This window comes from Rhineura floridana, chromosome 7, assembly GCF_030035675.1.
Source record: "Rhineura floridana isolate rRhiFlo1 chromosome 7, rRhiFlo1.hap2, whole genome shotgun sequence".
NCBI classification, from domain to species: Eukaryota; Metazoa; Chordata; class Lepidosauria; order Squamata; family Rhineuridae; genus Rhineura; species Rhineura floridana.
The window spans coordinates 56,024,182-56,036,711 of NC_084486.1; positions in this window are offsets into that span (position 1 = coordinate 56,024,182).

The window sequence follows — 12,530 nt, forward strand, 5'->3', positions numbered from 1 at the left end:
GCCCTACAAATTGGTCAAAATGCAAACACAATTTGGGTTGGTCTTTCACAGTCTAATCCAATTCCTGTGTAGCTTGGAAGAATTTGGTAACGTTCAATTGTGATTGTTCCCAATCTACTGCCTGTGATGTTAGACCAAACAATGAGTGTTTTCTCTCTGTCAATTATTACTCACTGGAATTGAGTTGGCTGTCAAAGTGAATTTATAGAAGCCCACAGAGTAAGCAAGAAAGAGTAGAGAAACTTCTTAACTCTTACTCATTTCTCAAACCTCTCTCTGCAGTGAAGGGTCAAGTCTGTAAAGAAGTTTGGAGCAGCCATGTTAAAAGGCAGGCAGCGCATTCCAGGCACGCGGTTGCCAACCCTGCTTTGATATGGATATCTTTGTAGACGATCCCTAGCTAAGCCTTATAAACAGCTCAATCCTAACAATATCTACTCAGAAGTAAGTCCTGTTGAGTTCTGTGGGGCTTGATCCCTTAATAAGTGTAGAATTGCAGCCTCCAGGGACATCCATCTTTACTCCATCTAACATCTCCACAACACTAGGTTCCCTCTTCCTACAGTGGCCTTCTGGTGACTGGCCTGGCCTGAGGGCAATTAAACCTTCTTGTCAGAAGCAAGTAGGTTAGATTAAATGTTCCTTACCCAGGCTCTCTAAGCAGGTGAGAAGGAATGATCCCGTCACTTCAGGTGGACCTAGAAACATCCTCATTTAGCTAAGATTTCTATCTCAATTTCCAATCAGAGAAATTTTTTTGTTTGAATGGTATGTTCCAAGCAACTGTGGTTGATGTTCAATGTAACATGCTTAATGACATCACTAGGGCCCACCCCTATGACATCATTAGGACACACCCCTATGACATCATTAGGGCATGCCCCAATGACATTACTAGGGCCCACCCCTGAAATCTCAGGGTTTGCGATGCTTCTGCCCTGGCAACCTTATTAGCAAAAAGGCCTAAGCTCATTCACTCTCATTGATAAATATTCAGAAAAGTAAAGCTAGAAACATTTCTACATTAAGATGGCACATGTGAATCTATTGAACAAAAACTAAATAGCACATGAAACTTGCAGCATCACAAAGATAAAGCAAAAAAGGGATCCATGAGTTTAAGCCATGTTCATGTAAAAACTGAGTTTATACACCTAGAAAAAACTGTATTATAGGAAATACATTTAAAACCACAAGAAAGGACCTAGTGGAAGAAGGATTGCGATTGCTGAAGAGTAGACCAACATCTGCCAGCCCAAAAATATCCCTTAATATAGATAGCTAGACCGACTGGTGTTTTAGGAGAACTGATATTCCTGTCTATGGGAGAATATCACAGTTCCATAATATCAGCAAAGGAAAGAATGTTGTCATGTTTTCAGGTCAAATCCTTTTATATTAAACTTGTACCTTAAAATATAGAAAGTTCATTTTGGAGCTACCAGTATTTTTTACTATGGAACTCACCAGTACAGAGTACCAGCACCTCTCTTTTTTTGCTGCCCATGGTAACCAATTTGTGCTAGCACTTACAGTACTTTTATCAAAGTGTAAGTACCAGCACCTCATTTTTTACTGGAAAAAAAAAAGCACTGGTTGCTACTGATCACTTTAGATATGAGTAACATAATTATAGAAGATGTTAGCAACACCAGAAGTTTGCTTCTTCGGGCTGTCCAGTCTCAAATATTCTCCTGGCTTTTTATATCCCTCAGCACTCTTATGCAGTATGTTACCAGCTCTTGTGCAGCATCTACAGTTACAAGTTGAGGGGAAATCACACACTCCCTAAGGAGCTAATTTAAGAAGAAGAACGCCTTAGGTTGGAAGATCAGGCTGTTGACCCATAGGCAGGACTGTCACTAGTAAGTTTCCATCAAGCCTGGAAGCAAGGAAGTGCAAAGTAGGGGTTAAGCTGCTTGCAAGGCCTTACAGAGAGCCTTGGCATGGACCATCAAGGCCAGCACCTGCTGTCAAGGCAACCGACAGAGATATAGGCTGGGAAAGTTCTGCCAGCCTTCTGTGGGGGTTTTGTTTCAGAGTGGAGAGGTTCTTGTTAGGAGGTGTCGTGGGGGAAAGTGAAACTGCTTGCATGCTGTAAGCCTTAATGTCTGAAGTAAAAGACTCTTAACCAAGTTCTTTGTCTGTGGATTTCTGGATGTCTTGCTCTTCAGTAATAACGTGCTGACACGCAAATCACCGCACATGCCAACAGGGTTATGGGCCCAGATCCAGCGCACTCTACAACAGAGTAAAGACGGTTCAGGACTGAGCCAGAGCTCCGGAAGGCTGCTTGATCGTGCCTGGCAGAGGTGAGCAGAGATGGCTGTTAATATGTCTGCAGGCATGCCGATGGAGAGGCCTACAGGGACTAATTATGCCAGCTGGAAGCTGAGGATGAGAGCTTTCCTGATAAAAGAGGATTTATTTGAAGTAATCGACACCACCCCACCGGCGGCTCCTCAGGCAGCTTGGACGCGCAAGGATGAGAAGGCGCAGGCGTTTATTACTTTGGCACTCTCTGACTCTCAATTGCTCTATGTCAGAGATGAAACCACAGCGAAAGGGATGTGGGACGTGTTACAGAATGTTCATGTGCAACAGACAGCGGGGTCCAAACTGTGTCTGGCAAGAAATAATAATAATAATTAATTTAATTTCTTCGTCGCCTATCTGGCCAATGGCCACTCTAGGCGACTTACAAAATTGTTAAAATACAATTGATAAAATACAGTAATACAATATAAAAACAACACATCTGCAGCAACAATATTAAAACTGGGCAGGAGGCATTTCAGTTATAACAATTAACCCTCCCCAGATACCCCGAAGGCCTGCTGAAAGAGCCAGGTCTTTAAGGCTTTCCGAAACACATTTAAAGAAGAGGCGTGCCGGAGATCTTGTGGGAGGGAGTTCCAAAGAGTGGGGGCCACCACTGAGAATGCCCTCTCTCTTGTACCCGCCAATCTGGCTGTTTTTGTTGGTGGGATTGAGAGAAGGCCCTGTGTGGCCGATCTTGTCGGGCGGCATAATTGGTGGCATTGAAGGCGCTCCGTGAGATAAACTGGGCCGGAACCGTGTAGGGATTTAAAGGTCAATACCAACACCTTGAATTGGGCTCGGAAAACAACTGGTAGCCAGTGTAGGTCGAACAACACTGGTGTACAGAAAGCTGTACCAGATGCGTTTAATGGAAGAATGCACCATGGCTGAGCATCTCACTGAATTCAGGCGTCTATTTGCTGAGTTGGAAGACAGAGAGATGGAGCATAGTATTCTTCAGAAAGTCTACTTGGTGTTGGCTTCACTTGATGAGATGTGGAATAATCTGGTGATGTCCATGGAGGCGATGCCCGATGGAGGCTTAAATTTGGACTTTGTTGAAGAAAAACTTAACCAGGAATGGCAGAGACGACAAGAGAAGAAAAAGACTGAGCTGAGAGAAGCTGTCAGAAGCAAGCAGGCAAGCTTTAAAGAGCAGCAGGGTCTTAAAACGTGTTATTTTTGTGGAGCGCGTGGGCATATCCAGAGAAACTGTGCAGTCAAGCAGAACAACAGAGACGGAGGCTGGAGGCAATCGAGTGTGAACTTTGTCAGCGCAGAGAAGCCTCAAACTATTGAGACTTATTGGGTGTGTGACAGTGGGGCATCTCATTGTCTCCTAAAAGATCCTAGTTTATTTCACACATCGAAAGCAGTGCAGGACTCTGTGATATTAGCGGATGGTTCCAGAAGAGCCGTGATGGCACGAGGAACGGTGAAATTACGTAAGATTGGCATTCTCACTGATGTTTTGTATGTACCTGACTTAGCCAATAATATTCTGTCTGTCAGGAAATTAGTGAATATTGGATTTAAAGTGGTGTTTGAAAAAGACAAATGTATTGTACAAAAAGGGGGTGAGGTCTGCATGCAAGGGAGCCTCAAAGATTCACAGTTCATTATACAGAGCGATCAGGCAGGGTGTGCTGCGTTGAGTGCTGAGGCACAGACACATAAAGGCTGTGTGCATGAGTGGCACAGAAGGCTGGGGCATGCTAACTATGACACAATTAAAAACACCCCAAGACATAGTGAAAACATGAAACTGACAGAGTGTGGGCAGTTGATGGATTGTGATGCCTGTCGTGAAGTGAAGGCGACAATTGCACCCATAAACAGGGAGGCGGAAAGCACCACAACCGCTCCCTACCAGCTAATACATGTTGATCTATCAGGGCCAATACAGAGTTCACGAGGGGGTGCGAGGTATTTTATGGTCGTGGTCAATGACTTTACAAGGTTCTGTCATGTTTATTTGCTCAAGAAAAAGGATGAGGCAGAACAGAAGCTACGTTTGTTTATAAAGAAGATTGAAACACAGCATAACATTACTGTGAGGCGCATCCGCTCAGACCAAGGGGGGGAATTCACAAGCAAAGCGTTACATGAATTCCTGGAAAACAAAGGAATAGAGCAGAATTTCACAGCTCCATTTTCTCCGTACAGTAACGGGATAGCGGAGAGAAAAAACAGGGTGCTTCAGGAAGCATTGAGAGCCATGTTGGGGGATTCCAGCTTAGGAAACTCTTTCTGGAGAGAGTGTATTTTGTATGCGAATTACATACACAACAGGGTGTTACACAGTGCACTTGGAATGTCTCCCTATGAAAAACTCACAGGCAAAAAGCTGAGGGTGCAACACATTGAGAGATTTGGAGCTCGCTGCTGGGTTCACATTCCACAGGCGAAAAGACGTGGCAAACTGGCACCCAGAGCACAGGAAGGATTTGTGCTGGGTTTTCAGAATGCCTATTACAGGGTGTGGGTTCCTAAGACACAACAGGTTGTGCTGAGCAGGAGCATTAAAGTCTCAGACAAGCCTTGGGACCAGAACCAGACAGTTATGCTCAATGGGTCAGACAATGCACCTACACAAGGGGTGAAAACAGAAGACACACAAGTTCCACTAAAAGATGCTTTAAATGAACTGATTTGGGGCAAGCGTAAAACAAAGAAAAGAAAAGCTGACGATCTGACATCACCTGAAGCCATGCCAGGTACAAGTGCGGCTCGTAATGGTGCAGCCGAAGCTCCAGTTCCTTTGAGGCGTTCTGAGAGGGCTAACATTGGGAAGCCGCCTGACAGATTCACAGTGGGTATAGTCAGCGGCCCGGGTGTGTGCAAAGAAGTTGAAATGGATGCAGAAACTTTATATCTGACCTGTGTACAGCCGAAGTTCGATTAATAAAGTTTAAAGGAACCAATGTAAAATGTAAATAAAACATGCAACTGAGATGTAATGTCTGTAATGATATAGAAATGTAACTGAAGTGTAAACATCACTGGAAACTGAAATGTAAAAGTTGCAATGTATTGATGTGCAGTCTTGATGGAAAGGTGGGAACTGTTGACCCATAGGCAGGACTGTCACTAGTAAGTTTCCATCAAGCCTGGAAGCAAGGAAGTGCAAAGCAGGGGTTAAGCTGCTTGCAAGGCCTTGCAGAGAGCCTTGGCACGGACCATCAAGGCCAGCATCTGCTGTCAAGGCAACCAACAGAGATATAGGCTGGGAAAGTTCTGCCAGCCTTCTGTGGGGGTTTTGTTTCAGAGTGGAGAGGTTCTTGTTAGGAGGTGTTGTGGGGGAAAGTGAAACCGCTTGCATGCTGTAAGCCTTAATGTCTGAAGTAAAAGACTCTTAACCAAGTTCTTTGTCTGTGGATTTCTGGACGTCTTGCTCTTCAGTAGTAACGCGCTGACACGCAAATCACCGCACACACCAACACAGGCAGTATACCAGGATTTTCACCTGGGCAGCTTTTCTATTTGGTCATGTTTATTTTAGGTTAGCTTAAATATTAATCATTTAGGCTAGCGTAAATTTAAATATTAAAGATCTGTATTTGTTTTAGTTTTTCAAGCCACCTTTGTAAACCTCAGTTTGGGGGGAAAGTTGGGATATAAATGAATAAAATAATAAAATCAATAAATAGTAGTGAGAAGTTCCAGTGATATTGCTACAGGGTTTAGTTTTCTTTGTATGAGAGAACACTGGCGTAGATGACTCAGGGCCAGCGTTTTCAAGAAAAAAAGAAACTAAGTTTAGGAGGCCTAGAGGAGTTACATGCCTTGCTGAAGCTTATCAGTAAAAATACATGCTGGGAAGCTGTTGTGTGATGGCTAGCTTGGAATGCAGATATGGGTGGAGAAATTAATGTGCCGGGAGCATAAGAAATGATGGGCATGCATAAGTTGGAAGATGGACCAATGGAAAGGTGGCAGGATGGCATTAGGGGGCCAATTAGAATGTGCCATGAATTTTTGCTTGCATTGTGTAAAAGTGTAGCACACACACCCCCATAAGGGGTGCGCTTGTTTTGCGAATTATCGCCTTGCACCTCTTCTGGCCAGAATGAAATAAAGCTTGTTGGACCCTTCAACCTGGGTGTGGTCATTTGGCTGTACTGTGCACCGGGCAACTAACCCATTTGGGAGACAACAGCGTCTTGTGGTGTCCCTATATTATCAGCTTTGTTTACAAATAATACGCAGAGCCTATAGGAAACAAACAGGTACACCTTCAGTGGGCAGCAGATCCCCAGACAACAATTTATGCAGCCCCCAAGTCTTCATTCCTTTTCCAGCTAACTCTACCAACAAACCTCCAGCAGACACTCACTTTCTATGTGACTCCTCCTCTCCCTGTTCATTCCAACTGACAATTACTGCTTCTCTTTGTCTCTCAGACACACATGCATGAGTCATACTCAGACACATGCACACATCTGCAAGGCACTCACCTTAAACTTCCCTCCTGCAGCTGAGTTTCCCATTAATGGGAACAACCATCATAGCTATCAAGAAACATTAACATTCTTGTATAAAGGTCCTAACCACTCATTCACAATCTTCAGGCTTGTCGAACTCTCAGGAACTGTAAGCAGACAAAAGAACAGAAGAAGCTGAGCTACACTCTCCATCAATACACACATTTTCTTTTCAGTTCTGTGTGTGTATGGGTGTGCATGCACCCGCATGTGTGCAAGAGAGAGAGAGAATATAGATGTTGAATGAATTGAAGGGAAGAGAAAGAATGGGTGTGTGGATATAAGCATGGAGAGAAAGAGAGAATTAGTACAATGGATAAGGGAAGGAAAGAAGGGGGAAAGGGAGGCTTCCCCACACATTTTGGTTTTGGCCCCCCAGTAGAGGCTGATCTATTTGAGCAATTGGGAGCTGCCCCACCAACCTTGGTCTGCCCTCAACCAGTCTCTACCTGCCTGCTTTCTTACTTGCATTCAGTCCAGGGCAGTGGTTGCCATCTTCCTCCTCAATCTCAGTGTTCCCTCTGTAGAACTCAGGAGGGAGGAGTAAGGGGGCAAAACTAGAATTAATTGGTTCTACTGTCAGGGCCGGTGCTATCATTAGGCCAACTAGGCAGCCGCCTAGGGCACAGACCTGAGGGGCGCAGTACAGTTTTATACAGATTAGTTTTTTTAACCCTTGGAAAAAAATGCAACTAAAATAAATTTAGCAGTTTCAACTTTTGTGTTTTTCATTTTTTCTACAAGACATCTGTTTTGAAAATTGAAGTTAACCATTTTTGGGGGGGGTGCAAGTAGTTAGCCTTGCCTAGGGCGCAAAATAGCCTGGCACCGGCACTGTCTACTGTTTGCCTTTCTGCCTTCTGCCCTAGTCTCAATGAGCACCAGCAGCCACTAGGCACTACCAGTCTCCAAAAACTTTCCAAGGGACTGTAGCATTACATTTATGTATGTATGCCAGGATGGTTGTTGTTGTTGTTGTTATGTGCCTTCAAGTTGATTATGACTTTTGGCAAACTTATGAAACTTATATATATTCATGGTAAGAGGTATTCAGAGTAGGGTTGCCTGGTCAGAAGCATCCCAAAACCTGAGATTTTAGGGGCGGGCCAAAGTGATGTCACGGGGCGGGCCTGAGTGATGTCACAGGGTGGGCCCGAGTGATGTCACAGGGCGGGCCCAAGTGATGTCATTAAGCATGATACATTAAGCATCAATCACAGTTGCTTGGAGTGTACAATTAAAAAAAATATCTGACTGGAAATTAAGCTAGACATCTTAGCTGAAAGATGGAGCCTGGGTAGGGAACATTTAATCTAGCCTACTTGCTTTTGGCAAGAAGGGTTTAAGTGCCTTCAGGCCAGGCCAGTCACCAGAAGGTCACTGTAGGAAGAAAGGAGCCTAGTGTTGTGGAGATGTTAGATGGGAGCATTCGGGAGTAAAGATGGATGCCCCTGAAGGCTGCAATTCTAAACACACGTACTAAGGGACTAAGTCCCCATAGAACTCAACAGGACTTCCGGGAAGGGTGACTTAGCCTGTGCCTGCTTTTGAGACGGGCTCCTGCCTCAAAAGAAGCTTATTCAGATATATCAGTCAGTTTTTTCTTTTTTTTTTGACTGATTAAACTTCTCCCGGGTAGGGAGAAACGAAGAGATTAACCTCAAAGCCTATTTTTGTTGGGACGACCAGATCTCATTAATTTATGGGACGAGGTCCAGCCGACGAAGGTGGGACGGATTTTCAACAGCAAGCTCTATCTGTTAAAGCGAACGTTCATCTTATCTTCTAAGAGAGAACGCACTAACAGGCAAGCACCCTTCTTTCTATATTTTTCTTTTACTTGACTTAAATTGTTGCTGTTTAAAAGAGATTTGCCAGATTGATCGGTTTTTGACATCTCACTGGGGAGCCGTAACTTCTCTCTGCTACGCACTAATTAATAGCTTATCTCTGTTTTTGTTGCAAAAAGCTGTCCTGGATTTGCATTCTAAAGATATACACAGAAGAGGGATTTCTATTCCAGATTTTTATTTTGAAAAATATTATACTGTTTTGAGACTACTCTCTTTTTGGTCTATTTTATTTTGACGAATCTGTTTCTTGACGATTGCCATTAATTGTTTCGATCCTGGGAACTGCATTTTGTTTACTTAACTATTGGAGAGATAAGGCTGTCTGCTCTGTTTATACTGTGATGTCACCAAGTTTGGAGTATTAACCCAATTGTTGCTGAAATAAGAAGTGGTTTTCCTATATTTTTCTTTTAAAATGGCAATTAAGAAAGTGGCTGAGAATCTGGAAATAACTATGTTTCAGAAAATAATGGATGAGATTGAGATAACGAAAATTGAATTGAGTAAAATGAAGCAGGAAATTAAAGATATAAGGGTCCCTGTGAGAGAGGTGACCCTGGAAGGGGTCCCTGTGAGAGAGGAGACCCCGGAGATTGGAACAGGGGTCCCTGTGAGAGAGGAGACCCTGGAGACTGGAATAGGGGTCCCTGTGAGAGAGGAGATCCCGGAGATTGGAACAAACGTGGAACAGGAACAAGATTTGGAGTCTATGGACTTTAGAAATAAAATCTATTGTTTGGAACTCAATGTTATCTCTGAAGAAATTAATGAAGATTCTAGAGATAAAGTTATCAATGGCATGGATTATCTTCTGGACTGGAATGATATGATGGAGCCCAATATAGAGAAAATCTATGGAATTAACTGCAGCCATGTGACAATGGAAAAACTTTTAAGAGATGACCCAGTGTATTTTGAAAAAAAGAACAGAGATATGATTTTACAGCAGTATTTCAGCAACCTATTCAGAATGGATGGCAAGAAAATATTTGGGATAGAGGTAATTCCCATCAGACTCTTACTATATGACTATGGCTTTGACAGCAAGATTATTATGGAATACTGATAATGGAAGATTGGATATTGAAATTACTGGACTTAACAAGACTACTGAAGATGGAAGATGGAAAATGGAACTAATAGAGATAATAGAACAATGGCTACTGAAATTACTGAACCTAACAGATTCTGATGTGATGGATTAATTGAAATGTTTATTTTGACTATGGTTATAACAATAAGATTATCATAATTAGTAATGAGATGGATTAATCGATATGCTTATCTGGAAAAAAAAATTGATAGATATATTTCTTAAAGAATTGAAACCTCTCTTTGACTTTTTGTGGAAAGAATAAAGTAATGTTTATGAGATTTGATGATTAAGTAAGATAACTACTGGAGGAAAGTGATTTTATAATATGACTTAAGAGACAGGATTGTTATATATTATAGACTTATAACTGATTTGATCTTTGACAAATGGGAAGTCAATATTTTACTCTTTATTTTTTATTTTTGTTTTGTTTTTTTTTTTTTTCTTTTTGTTTAACTATTTTTGATTTTGTTTTTTGTCTTTGAATGTTTTATGATTTTGTCTTGTATGTTTTATGAAAATCTGAATAAAAATTATTGAAAAAAAAAAAAAGAACTCAACAGGACTTACTTCTGAGTAGATATAGTTTGCATTGTGCTGTTGATAAAGCTTGACCAGGGATCCTCTGCAAAGACACCCATATCCAAGCAGGGTTGGCAACCCCCTGCCTGGAATGCCCTGCCTTTATCTTTTAATGTGGCTGCTCCAAACTTCTTTACAGATTTGACCCTTCACTTCAGAAAGAGGTCTGAGAAATGAGTAAGAATAAGAAGATTCTCTACCCTTTCTGGGCTCATCCAAACGGAGTGGGATAATCCACGTTTTCCATATCCGGTTTGTCATCTGACAGTCCTCACTTTGCCTGTTTGTTCGCTCTTTCCCAATAAAAAAACCCGCTTTTTTTGCACCCACACACGCAGCGAGAGGACCCATACTTCTTCTCACTTTTTCCTAGCTCCTCCCATAACACTCCCCCATCAGCCAATTGGTCCGCAAAAATATGATGTATGCTCCTCTCCCCCTTTGCAACAAAGCACAACAAGGTGCATGCGCTTGAACATACGAGCGCAAAAGTTTGAATTTCCTGATGGTTTTGTAGTAGTGGCTGTAATGGAGTTCCTTGTCGCTCACCACTCTGGAGCAGCACCGGCCACGGGGGGTGTCTCCAGGTGCCCCTGACCATCCAGGGGGATTGTGGGCAGTGCAAGGCATCAGTGCTTGTAATCACCAGGCGAGTCCCCCCATAACCCTTGGGCTCATTCACTGCAGAGTTCAGCCCCAGACCGTTATGTGGCTCGGCAGCAGGAATGCTGCCCCTGAGGGAAGCAAACAGCCCCCCCATGGGTGGCCGCTCTTGGCTCGGGCAGGGAATGCGGGCAAACAGCCCCGCGTGCTGCTGTGTCAAACTGCACTGAAGCGACCAACACAGGCTTTGCGGTGTTCCCTCTGATAAAAGAAACATGCAAACCACTTATATGCTTATAATTCCTGTATTTTTGTTTGTTTGTATTTGCGATATTTCGCAAAACCAACTATGCTTTTCTACCTTTATGCATATTAACGTTTCTGGAGATACACAATTGCAATTCCACTTATTTCTCCAGAACAGCAAGTAACGACGTGTCATGTCTAGGAAGGTAGACAACCAGTCTCTATGGTTGCGGGTGGCTGAGACGCTCTAGCAAACCACTTATATGCCAATAATTCCTGTGGGGTTTTTGCTTGTATTTGCGATATTTCGCAAAAGCGACTGTATGCTTTTCAGCTCAGCTGGGCTGCGGAGAACCTGCAGGCTGTGGTTGAAATTGACAAGACTCAAAGAGAGTAGCCTTGCAGGCAGGAAAGCGAAATTGACTAAGGGTGCTTGAGTGTCTGTAATCCAAGAAGAAAGCCTCTATTTCTCTTCTCCCCCCCTCTCCCTTGACTCTGGATGCCTGGAAGCAAAGACCAATACGTTCAAGAAGGGCATTTGATGCGGGGGGGGTGAGGGGGGGGAGGTGGAGGTTAGGCAAAGATAAATATTTTCTCCCTTGAAAAAGTTTACAAACAACCACAATTGCAGATCTCACCCTGAGCGGCTGCCCAGTTTGCTCTAATAGGTTCCTTTTTCCCGGGCTTTCCCCGGATATTCGCGCACATGCACAACAGTGGAAATACATGATTGGCTGAGAATGAGGGAAGGGATATGGGGAACTGCCCAAGAACCACCCATCAAACCCCCACAGCTGTAAAGTGCACGGTATTGCATCCGAGCGCCTGAAGGTACAGTGGATGATTCCTGGTTTAAAAAAGCAAATCGCATGATTTGTGGTATTGCAGGAGCGGATTTAACTGCACGAAAATGTGCAAAAGCGTGCTGCGTCATATGGATGACCGAAAAATAATGAAAACACAAAGCAATTATGTCACACATTTTACAGTCGTCTGGATGAGCCCTCTGTCTGCATAGATGCCCTCATCCTTCCACTGCACCCAGCAGAAGCTCTGGGCCAGGCAGGACACAGTGGCATCCCATAGAGGACACTCTCCCCTTTCATGGGGTGTATGATTTCTCCTGGCCCAGAGCAGAGTTTGGGGTGGGCACCCCCAATTACTTATTTTTCCTGTATGTCTTTTTCTGCTTTGATTTTGTATAGATGCCCACTTCTGTGCCCTGCGCCCAGCAGAAGCTCTGAGCCAGGCGGGACGCAGTGGCATCTCATAGAAGACACCCTCACCTTTCCTGGGGTATATGATTTGTGCTGCCCCAGAGCAGATTTTGGGGTGGGTACCCCC